The sequence below is a fragment of the Panthera uncia genome, chromosome C2 (genome assembly GCF_023721935.1).
Source record: "Panthera uncia isolate 11264 chromosome C2, Puncia_PCG_1.0, whole genome shotgun sequence".
NCBI classification, from domain to species: domain Eukaryota; kingdom Metazoa; phylum Chordata; class Mammalia; order Carnivora; family Felidae; genus Panthera; species Panthera uncia.
Genome location: NC_064810.1, coordinates 128,550,569 through 128,562,075, shown reverse-complemented (window position 1 = coordinate 128,562,075; position 11,507 = coordinate 128,550,569). Strand labels below are relative to the sequence as shown.

General features: G+C 42.8%; 1 protein-coding gene and 1 long non-coding RNA gene across 6 annotated transcripts in view; one reads left to right on the top strand and one right to left on the bottom strand.

Moving 5' to 3' along the window:
- Positions 1 to 11,507, top strand: part of NEK11 (NIMA related kinase 11) — a 278,031-nt gene that overhangs the window by 197,779 nt on the left and 68,745 nt on the right. The gene's annotated exons all lie outside the window — the stretch shown is intronic.
- Positions 8,945 to 11,507, bottom strand: part of LOC125922009 (uncharacterized) — a 28,246-nt gene continuing 25,683 nt past the window's right edge. For 2 of the 3 annotated variants that reach the window (XR_007457554.1, XR_007457553.1), the window contains exon 5: positions 8,945 to 9,339. This is a non-coding gene — a long non-coding RNA (uncharacterized LOC125922009). The remainder of the gene's footprint in view (positions 9,340 to 11,507) is intronic. The other variant, XR_007457552.1, reaches the window with a different exon arrangement.

The window sequence follows — 11,507 nt, the reverse complement described above, 5'->3', positions numbered from 1 at the left end:
CTTCTAGTTCACCTATTCTCTCCTCTGCCTCTTCAATCCGAGCTGTCATAGTTTCCATTTTGTTTTGCATTTCGTTTAAAGCGCTTTTCAGCTCCTCGTGACTGTTCCTTAGTCCCTTGATCTCTGTAGCAAAAAATTCTCTGCTGTCCTCTATACAGTTTTCAAGCCCAGCGATTAATTTTATGACTATTATTCTAAATTCACTTTCTGTTATATTATTTAAATCCTTTTTGATCAGTTCATTAGCTGTTGTTATTTCCTGGAGATTCTTCTGAGGGGAATTCTTCCGTTTGGTCATTTTGGATGGTCCCTGGAGTGGTGAGGACCTGCAGGGCACTTCCCCTGTGCTGTGGTGTATAACTGGAGTTGGTGGGCGGGGCCGCAGTCCGACCTGATGTCTGCCCCCAGCCCACGGCTGGGGCCACAGTCAGACTGGTGTGTGCCTTCTCTTCCCCTCTCCTAGGGGCGGGATTCACTGTGGGTTGGCGTGGCCCGTCTGGGCTACTTGCACACTGCCAGGCTTGTGGTGCTGGGGATCTGGTGTATTAGCTGGGGTGGGTAGGCAAGGTGCACGGGGGCAGGAGGGTCAGGCTTAGCTCGCTTCTCCTTAGGTGATCCACTTCAGGAGGGGCCCTGTGGCAGCAGGAGGGAGTCAGATCCGCTGCCGGAGGTTTGGCTCCGCAGGAGCACAGAGTTGGGTGTTTGCGCGGAGGGAGCAATTTCCCTGGCAGGAACTGGTTCCCTTTGGGATTTTGGCTGGGGATGGGCGGGGGAGATGGCGCTGGCGAGCGCCTTTGTTCCCCACCAAACTGAGCTCTGTCGTCCCGGGGCTCAGCAGCTCTCCCTCCCTTTGTCCTTCAGCCTTCCCGCTTTCTGAGCAGAGCTGTTAACTTATGACCTCCCAGACGCTAAGTCCCTCTTGCTGTCGGAACACAGTCCGTCAGGCCCCTCCGCTTTTGCCAGCCAGACTCGGGGGCTCTGCTTGGCCGGCGAGCTGCCCCTCCGCCCTGGCTCCCTCCCGCCAGTCCGTGGAGCTCGCACCGCCTCGCCGCCCTTCCTACCCTCTTCCTTGGGCCTCTCGTCTGTGCTTGGCTCCGGAGACTCCGTTCTGCTAATCCTCTGGCAGTTTTCTGGGTTATTTAGGCAGGTGTAGGTGGAATCTAAGTGATCAGCAGGACGCGTGGTGAGCCCAGCGTCCTCCTACACCGCCATCTTCCCTTTCTCCTACAAGATTTTTAAAAAATTGTTTTATCTTTATTTATTTTTGAGAGAGAAAGACTGAGCAGAAGCAGGGGAGGAACACACACACACACACACACACACACACACACATACACATACACATACATACACACACACACACACAATCTAAAGTTGGCTCCAGGCTCTGAGTTGTCAGCACAGAGCCCAATGCAGGGCTCGAACCCATTACCCATGAGTTCATGACCTGAGCTGAAGTCAGATGCTCAACCGACTGAGCCACTCAAGTGCCCCTCCCAAGATTTTATTTACTGTTGTATTCTCAAAGTCTACCATATAGCCTGGCACATAGTATTTTTTCAATAATATTTTAATGAATTAATAGAAAGATGAGTAGAATTGCCATGTGGTTGGAGGGGGAAATATTCTCTGGAAAGGATCAAGCAGCATGAAAGCTCAGAAGTATGAACAACTGAGTATATTCATGGAACTATTAATAAGTTTGGTATTACTGGAATATAAGATGTGAGGAAGGGATCAACAAACCTGGCTGTGTAGGGCCAAACCCATGGATAATTTACATGCTAGGTTAAGGAGCTTGAATTTTATCCTGTGGGTTAGGGCACCAGTGGTTTTTAAACATGGTCAGAAAAGATTACCTTTAACAAACAAGAAGGAGGTTGTTTTGAAAGGAGTGACTTGAGATGATGAACAGGTTATGGGCCCTCATTACACAGACAATAGATGGTGTTACTATAGTAACTGTTGAGGCCCATCTCTACTGAGTGAGAATAGAAAATGACTTCTGACTTCCTCTTCATTGAACTTAGAAAGGAAAATTATGTCTCCATATTTCTTAGTAACCAGATTATGAATCAAGGCAGCATATGAAATTTAATGTTTTTAAATGTTTGTGAAATTGGCTGTGCTTCTAGAGAAAGAAGTCATCAGCAGAATGATATAAGTCGTTGGTAAACTATATTTATAAAAAGGCTTATTTTGTAGATCCAAACTGGATGTTGTCACGGAAGTAATTAGAATATGACAGATGCGTCATGACTTTTCTGCCCATTAAGAACCAACTCTTTAGTGTGTTCAGATATCTGATCAGTTTGGCTTTTTGAAAATTGTTACCTCTCAATTCTTCCATTGAACCTTGGTAATAACTACTTAATCTCTACTAAACAATGTGACTGATATAGACCAGAGAAGGCATCAGGGCTTCTGAATCTTTTAGAAACTTCTTTGCTTAAGCTCTTCAAACTCTAAGCTGTTAACTGTAGAGTTGACTGATAGCCATTTAACCTTGGACTATTGTGTTTTTCACCTTGAAATAAATGAATTTCTCATATTAATTAGAATGATTTCAACATAGTGTTTTATCCTTCATTACTGGCACACTGGAACCGCTACATTTGAGGAGGGGAGGGTTATTTTGGATCATAAACTACTTGAATCATTTTGATATGGGTGCACAAGGCACAATATCAGTTTGCCAGTATCCCCTCTGTTTATATATTAAAGAAATTTAATACTTCCTATGAGTCCTTTAATCCTTGAAAGGATGTAACAGATTTAGAATTAGTGGCAATTTATAGAGAACCTACTATGTGTCTGCTACCATGAATATACCCATGCCACTTTCATTTGGCAGATGTGTGGTGATACAGACAGGGGAAGGGAAAAGGCTTTGTAATATAAATAAATCTCTGAAACTATAGTATAATTCATTCTTAATAGTATACTCTTAGCAAAGAACATTCTGTCTATTACTACTATCTAGAAAAAAAAGTTCCAGTGATCAAATTTATCTAAGAGAGAAACTCAGTAATCATGCACTCATTTATTACTCACACATTATGATTTCACCAAGTTAATATATGTTGGTTTGTAAGCTCCTTGGGAGCTTCCTGTGTATAATCTGAAACTGGCCCCACACCGAGGCAGGGGAGGAGAGACTGAAGAAAGAGAGTGGCCAGTCCAGATTGGTAGGTGGCAGGTTTAATAAGCAAGAGAACTTATATACAAGGCTTGTCTTGAGTGGCTGCAAGACAATTAGATTTCCACAGCCATCTGCCAAATCTTAAAAATTTATTAGAGGTCTTAACTGGGTTTAGTCATGTGTACTAATTATCCAAATGGTCTCAATACCACATCATTGTCTCAAGACTGTGTCTTTGGAGGAGGCTCTGGGAGCAGGGAAGGTAAATGGAATGAACATTCCAATGACAGAGGAAGGGATGAGGAGCCTCTGATTGCCAAGATCTAGCTCACTGATCAGCCAGCAGTCAGGTCTTCTCAATGACCTCCACCAACGGAGTACTTTGTAGAGGAATGATATTAGGTCACAATGATGTCTTAGGCCTGCATCCTGCCACTAAAGGCTTATCATTTCAGAGGAGAACTAAGGCAGGCATAAATAACTATACAAGAGTAAGGATTCAGAAAATGGGGAGATTGCTTTTATTTGGGGGAATAGAAGTCATCAAGGAAGCTTCCAGGAGAAAGTACTGAGATCACTCCTGACATAAGCATAGATTTGGCCATGAGAAAATGAAGGCCCCGCAGGAGCAAGGGACAGGGTAAGAAGGAACAGAGAGGCAGAAACAGGCAGGAGCAGATGGACTTTGCTCAGGAAAGTGGTTCCATTTGGTGTTATTTGCCTGAGTTATCACCCTTGTTAATACAACATGAACTATTGATACACCTAATTTTTATTATTTTTCTTAAACAAATACGGTCTTCTTTTCTTTGTAAAAAGTGTTTACTAGGACATTTAATATCTAATACCCTTTTATGTAGAGGAAAATATTCCTACTACTTGCTCCTGATTCAATGTTCAATATATTAAGCTAAATAATTACAAAGATATTACTACTCCCTTTCTATCTTGTTTTGATAGACTCTAGCTCTCCTGTTTGTTAAAGAGTCATATATATGGACTCCTAAATTTTCTTCTAGGATTCTTATTGTCTTATTTTTCATAATTTTTATAGCAGTAGAATTATTCCTTTCCACTTAATTTAAATTCTCCTTTTGTCATATTGAAACTCCTGGATATTGTCCATTTCTGATTATTTTGGTCTACTGTTCTAGCTTCTTCATCTTCTGTCAGTACCGGAGTATTCTAGTCACACTGCCTTTATGGAATGTTTTAATGTCTGATAGTACAATTACCTTCCAATTTTCTTAATTTTTCAAAATGCTCTTATCTTCTGACATTTATTTTCCCACATGATTTTTAAGAACATTTATCCATCTCCAAAGGACACCTTTTTGTTTTCTATTAATAAGTTCTACAAAGTTAGTAGCATAGCCTTTCTTTTTTTTTTTACATTATTTATATTAAATATAATTTATTGTCAAATTGGTTTCCATGCAACACCCAGTGCTCATCCCAACAGGTGCCCTCCTCAATACCCATCACTCACCCTTCCCTCCCTCCCACCCCCCATAAGCCCTCAGTTTGTTCTCAGTATTTAAGAGTGTCTTATGGTTTGCCTCCCTCCCTCTCTGTAACTTTTTCCCCCTTCCTCTCCCCCATGGTCTTCTGTTAAGTTTCTCAGGATCCACATAAGAGTGAAAACATACGGTATCTGTCTTTCTCTGTATGGCTTATTTCACTTAGCATAACACTCTCCAGTTCCATCCATGTTGCTACAAAGGGCCATATTTCATTCTTTCTCATTGCCACATAGTATTCCATTGTGTATATAAACCACAATTTCTTTATCCATTCATCAGTTGATGGACATTTCGGCTCTTTCCATAATTTGGCTATTGTTGAGAGTGCTGCTATAAACATTGGGGTACAAGTGCCCCTATACATCAGCACTCCTGTATCCCTTGGGTAAATTCCTGGCAGTGCTATTGCTGGGTCATAGGGTAGATCTATTTTTAATTTTTTGAGGAACCTTCACACTGTTTTCCAGAGCAGAGTAGCATAGCATTTCTAAAGCAACCAAGCTGCAGTACAACAGGGATTTCAAAACTGGTGTTAAGGTCAATGCAGAAGCAGTCTTCATATATTTGTTTCTTTTCCTGATACTTCATAAAAGTTGGTGCCTATATTGCTTATCTGTGGCTGCATAAAAAATTACCCAAAAACTTTTTGGCTAAAAACAACAATAATCATTTTCTATTTTTCATAGTTTCTTTGGGTCATGAATTTAGAAGTGGCTTGGCTGGGTGGTTGTGGCTCATGTGGCGCTCATGAGGCTATAGTCAGACACAGGACCACAATCATCTGAAGGCTGGACTGACTCTGGAGGATGTATTTCCTTTTCACAAGGTGACTTGAGAATCCTCAAGGCCACTAATGCTGGACATTGCGCATCATTGCTAGACTGGCTACCATTGCCACCTCAGGAACCTGGCTGTGGCCACCACTCCTGCCCTACCCCTGTCTGGATGGATTCCATGTGATCTCTGTCCCTTGACATTACTAACTTCTGATGGACACTCTGCAGAAGATGTCTGTCATTGGCAGAGGCTGGTCATGCGCCTACACAATGTGCCTACAATAAGGGAGGCTGGGAGAATGAGCGTCCAGTATTTTTAGCTTCTTTAGTGGGAGCCAGACTCTGTCTCACAAAGTGGAAGATTCTTCGAACAAGGGAAGAAGAATGTGAGGCCAAAGATAATAATACATATCTACTGTAGTAGTGAACTTTCTTGTTCTAGGAGATGTGGAAGGAGAGATGGCCCTTGCAGTGTTTTGTGGAAACATCTCTTTTGGCTTTCACAGAAGGAATAGATGATTCAAGAGAATTCTTTTTCGATTTATCTTCTGCGCTGCTGTCTGTAGAGGGAGCCATCTGCTTCGGACAGCAGTCGTCAGGATTGACATTCTAATAAAAGGTGCGAACTTATCCTGGACAGAGGACCAGGGCCAAGCCAGTGGGGTTAAACTCTGCAGAGTGAATGCCTGCGTGCAGAACCAAGACATATGATCCTGGATCTGCTTTGCTGAGTGCTGAGCTGAGACCCCAGTTCCACTCTATTCAGCTGAAAAGAGGTAGTCAGGACACAGACCCTCCATCATCCATCCCAGCCCCAGAAGGGGCTCAGTAATGCTCTTGGGTATGTCTGACTGCATGTGGCACAGATGGCCATCCATGTGCCTTCCTAGGTGAGGTGGCTGCTCCTGGACCCCAGTAAATGAGCTAATTAACTTGGCCATTTGAACTTTAGAGACTACTTGTTCTGGAAAGGACAATATTGAGCTGTTCTTTCTGGCAGTAATTATGTACCAGACCAATTGCTTTTTGAGGCCACTTCTAGTTGGGTCAGTCAAGCTGTGTCACTGGAAGAGAGGGAATTAGTCCACCTATTTGCAGGGGCAGAGCATTTCTTTTCTGGTTCATTTAGAACTATAAGGCTATTAACACAAAAAGTTAGAAATATGGGTAAGACTGCATTTAACTACAAATCACTTGGTGATGAAGTGTCTATTGAGCTTTCCTGGCACAGAACCGTGGTAGAGTGCAAACAGGAATATGATTCACAGTTCATATTTTCAAGGAATTAGTGGTGTGAACATCTCTAGACCAAATGGCTAGAATTCCAGGCAGGAAGTAGTAAACATCAGTGAAGATGAGTGGGAAGATCAGAATCACCAGCTCACTGCGCCCTACCCCTGGAGATGCTGCTTCAGTAGGTTTAAGGTAGGTCTTGAGAATCTGCATTTTTTAAAAAATCTTTTTAATGTTTATTTATTTCTGAGACAGAGAGAAACAGAGCATGAGTGGGGGAGGGGCAGAGAGAGAGGGAGACACAGAATCAGAAGCAGGCTCCAGGCTCTGAGCTGTCAGCACAGAGCCCGATGCGGGGCTTGAATCCACAAGCCAAACCATGAGATCATGACCTGAGCCGAAGTCAGTTGCTCAACCGACTGAGCCACCCAGGCGCCCCATGAGAATCTGCATTTTTTAAAGTAGGCTCCATGCCCAGCATGGGCCCAATATGGGGCCTGAACTCACGACCCTGAGATTGAGACCCAAGCTGAGATCAGGAGTCGGGCACCTAACCAGCTGAGCCACCCAGGTGCCCCAAGAATCTGCATTTTTAGCAAGTTACCAAGCAGTGTTGATGATGCTGGTCCAGGGACTGTACTTTGAGATCCACTGGGCTAGAAGCACTCTCTTCCAGCTGTGGCTTTATAAACAAAATGCTTATTTTTGACAAATTTTGATAAATTGAATCAAGTTTTTAATAAAAATGCCTCACATTCAATTTTTTTAATATTTGTTTTTGAGAGAGAGAGAGAGAGTGTGTGTGTGTGTGTGTGTGAGTGGGGGAGGGACAGCAGTGGTAGGGGGAAAGGGGATCCAAAGCAGACTCCATGCTGACAGCAGAGAGCCCAATGTGGGGCTTAAACCCACTAACCCCGAGATCATGACCTGAGCCGAAGTTGGACACTCAACCAACTGAGCCACCCAGGTACCCCACATTCAATTTTTAATATATTTATGATCCCACTGACGAGAGTGGTATAAATAAATATACAAGGGTTTTCATGGCAGTGTTTCTTACAATAGTGAAATTAATTTAATTAATTAATGAATTCCAATTAAATTGGAATCAAAATAAATGCCTAGCAATGGGAGCTAGTACATCTTCTAGAAAAAAGTTCTTCACAGTTTATTAAAAGCGATGATGTAGTTACGTATTCACTTGCATGAAAGGTGTTATAAAGTATACAAAACTGTAGTTCACCGTACACGCACTCACACACACACACACGTGTGTGTGTGTGTGTGTGTGCGCATGTGTGTGTGTGTATGTGCATTTGGAAACACCAAAGTGTTAGTAATGGTTCTGTTAAGCAGCTTTTCCCTTCCGTGTTCTCTAACTTGTCTGCGTTGAGCATGGATGACTTATGTGATCGGTTTCTACTAAAAGAGGCACTGACACATTCACCTTAAGTACTTTAGTCAGTCTTGCCATCACAAGAAAAGCAGGTTTTGTTTCTAAAGCCAGGATTTTCTGCGTTGGCCCCTTAGAATAATTAAACTCCATAAATACTGGCTTCTGGCTCCACAGAGTAAGCGCAGCTGAAGAAGTTAGAGTCTGGGTTCCACAAACTTCTTAACCTATATCCACATTTAATTGTTTATTTAAAAACCAGACACCCTTCCCCCCCTCCCACCGCCCCAACTTTTGTGTTATACTAATAGGTGCTATTCTTAGAGGGCTCTTCTGATACATTTGAAAGGTTGAAAGGAAACAAGCATTTGCAAACCTCAAACGCCTATTGTTTGTAGTCTTCCACACAGTTCAGCTGAATATTTGTTGTGTTAAATAACCATGTAGTAAAAATAGAAAGTTTATTTCCTATCTTCTGGTATTTATTATCTCCCCTATGGGTAGCAAGTTTTCTTTCTCAAGCTGACCCACCTTTTCTGACTAATTTAATTTTGGTGGAGAGAGTGGGGTGCTATTTACTTATTGGGAAGTTGCCCTGTGCAAAGCACTATGGTGGGGGCCATGGGGAAGAGGGAGGTGGTGTAAATCCACCTTGGGCCTTTACCAACAACAGAGCACCTTTCTATATAATCGCTGCATTTGAGCTTTACTAGTGCTTTTTGTACAGGTTTTTTGCACAGGTGAGGGAACTGAGTCACAGAAGTTTTATAACTTAGGCAAACATCACAGAGTCTTAGGGTACTAAGACTTAGGGTACTAAGGCAGCTCACAGTGCTCAACTGAATGTACCCTGGCTCCCTTCCTACTGGAAGCCTCCGGAGATTGTTCCTTCCTGGACCTTCTTCTTTCCCCCTGACTGCTTTCTTCGCCAGTCTCCTCATGGGGTTTGTCTCAGACACAGCTGTTGCTGCACCGTTGGCAACAACTTCCTTGGTTGGCGGTTTCTGCCCTGTACCTACAGAATAGTACTCTGAAAGAATCGCAAAAGTGTGTGTGTGTAGGGGGGGGGGGGAGTATAGGGTTCCATTTGTATATTTATTATCATTCTTATTTATTACTCAACTTGTTGAAGTCAATGAGAGAACCACCTTCATGCCCCCACATCCTCCCAACCAGGTACCCATGTGTCATGGCCTGGGTTCTTCAGGAAGCAGCCTCTGACGTAAAGTTGAGCGGGCAGGACCTTTATCTGGGAGTGCCCCCAGGAGAGCCCTGTGGACAAGAGGGGAAGGAAGCAGTGTCAGTTAGAGGAAGGACAGTGCATTGATGCAGGCCTGATGATCCTTCCCCAGCCCCATGGGGAGTTCTGGACTTCTAGGAATTGTGTGCATGGGCCAAACCTATACCATGGTCAGTCATTAAATGTGGGCCACATGGGAGGGACATGATATTTTTTGTTTTTACCATTTTATTTTATTTGTTTTTTTAGTTTACATCCAAATTAGTTAGCGTACAGTGCAACAATGATTTCAGGAGTAGATTCCTTAATGCCCCTTACCCAATTAGCCCATCTCCCCTCCCACCACCCCTCCAGTAACCCTCTGTTTGTTCTCTATATTTAAGAGTCTCTTCTGTTTTGTCCCCCTCCTTGTTTTTATATTATATTTGCTTCCCTTCCCTTATGTTCATCTGTTCTGTGTCTTAAAGTCCTCATATGAGTGAAGTCATATGGTTTTTGTCTTTCTCTGACTGACTAATTTCACTTAGCATAATACCCTCCAGTTCCATCCATGTAGTTGCAAATGGCAAGATTTCATTCTTTTTTATTGCCAAGTAATACTCCATTGTATATATATATACACCACATCTTCTTTATCCATTCATCCATGGATGGACATTCGGGCTCTTTCCATAATTTGGCTACTGTCAGTGGCGCTGCTATAAACATTGGGGTGCATGTGCCCTTTGGAAACAGCACACCAGTGTCCCTTGGATAAATACGTACTAGTGCAATTGCTGGATTGGAGGGTAGTTCTCTTTTTAATTTTTTGAGGAACCTCCGTACTATTTTCCAGAGTGGCTGCACCAGCTTGCATTCCCATCAGCAATGCAAAAGAGATCCTCTTTCTCCGCATCCTCGCCAACATCTGTTGTTGCCTGAGTTGTTAATGTTAGCCATTCTGACAGATGTGAGGTGGTATCTCATTGTGGTTTTGATTTGTATTTCCCTGATGATGAGTGATGTGGAGCATTTTTTCATGTGTCAGTTGGCCATCTGGATGTCTTCTTTGGAGAAGTGGCTATTCATGTCTTTTGCCCATTTCTTCACTGGATTCTTTGTTTTTTGGGTGTTGAGTTTGATAAGTTCTTTATCGATTTTGGATACTAACCCTTTATCTGATATGTCATTTGCAAATATCTTCTCCCATTCTGTCAGTTGCCTTTTAGTTTTGCTGATTGTTTCCTTCGCTGTGCAGAAGCTTTTTGTTTTGATGAGGTCCTAGTAGTTCATTTTTGCTTTTGTTTCCCTTGCCTCCGGAGATGTGTTGAGTAAGAAGTTGCTGCAGCCAAAATCAAAGAGGTTTTTTCCTGCTTTCTCCTCAAGGATTGTGACGGCTTCCTGTCTTACATTTAGGTCTTTCATCCATTTTGAGTTTATTTTTGTGTATGGTGTGAGAAAGGGGTCCAGGTTCATTGTTCTGCATGTTGTGTCCAGTTTTCCCAGCACCACTTGCTGAAGAGACTGTCTTTATTCCATTGAATATTCTTTCCTGCTCTGTCAAAGATGAGTTGGCCATACACTTGTGGGTCCATTTCTGGATTCTCTATTCTGTTACATTGATCTGAGTGTCTGTTTTTGTGCCAGTACTATACTGTCTTGATGATTACAGCTTTGTAATGCCATTTGAAGTCTGGGGAGGGACATGATCTTGGGCAAGGCAGGTTTCTGTGGCTAAGGCAGGTCATGAAGGGACCACAGCTGGAGGCTTCTAGCAACTGGGGAACAATTCCTTCCTTGAAAGAAACTTGGGTGGTACATTGCTATCCCTGAGGCGCTGAGATAACATAGCGAAGACAGAGAACAGCCTGCTTTGCAGATTCTTAGGCAATTTTATTGACATCATGAGGTCCAGTGTATCACAAGAACATCTCAAGGAGAAAATCTTCATGAAGATGAAGGCCAGCCAAGCCTCTCAGAAGAGTGGGACAGCTTTCACACTCCCTACTGGTTCACAGCTCCCATCATCTAGAGCGGTGGAGAGAGGAGAAGGCAGATGCAATGTTCTCCCCAAACTTCCATTTTTGGAGGAGAGATTTTTTTTTCTGATAATTTACTGATTTTTAAAAATCAGCTCATGAAAATTCTTATCTGGATGTGGCACTTCTGTGGGGGATTAGAAAGAATATACATTTGGCAGTCAGGAAACCACAGTTCAAGT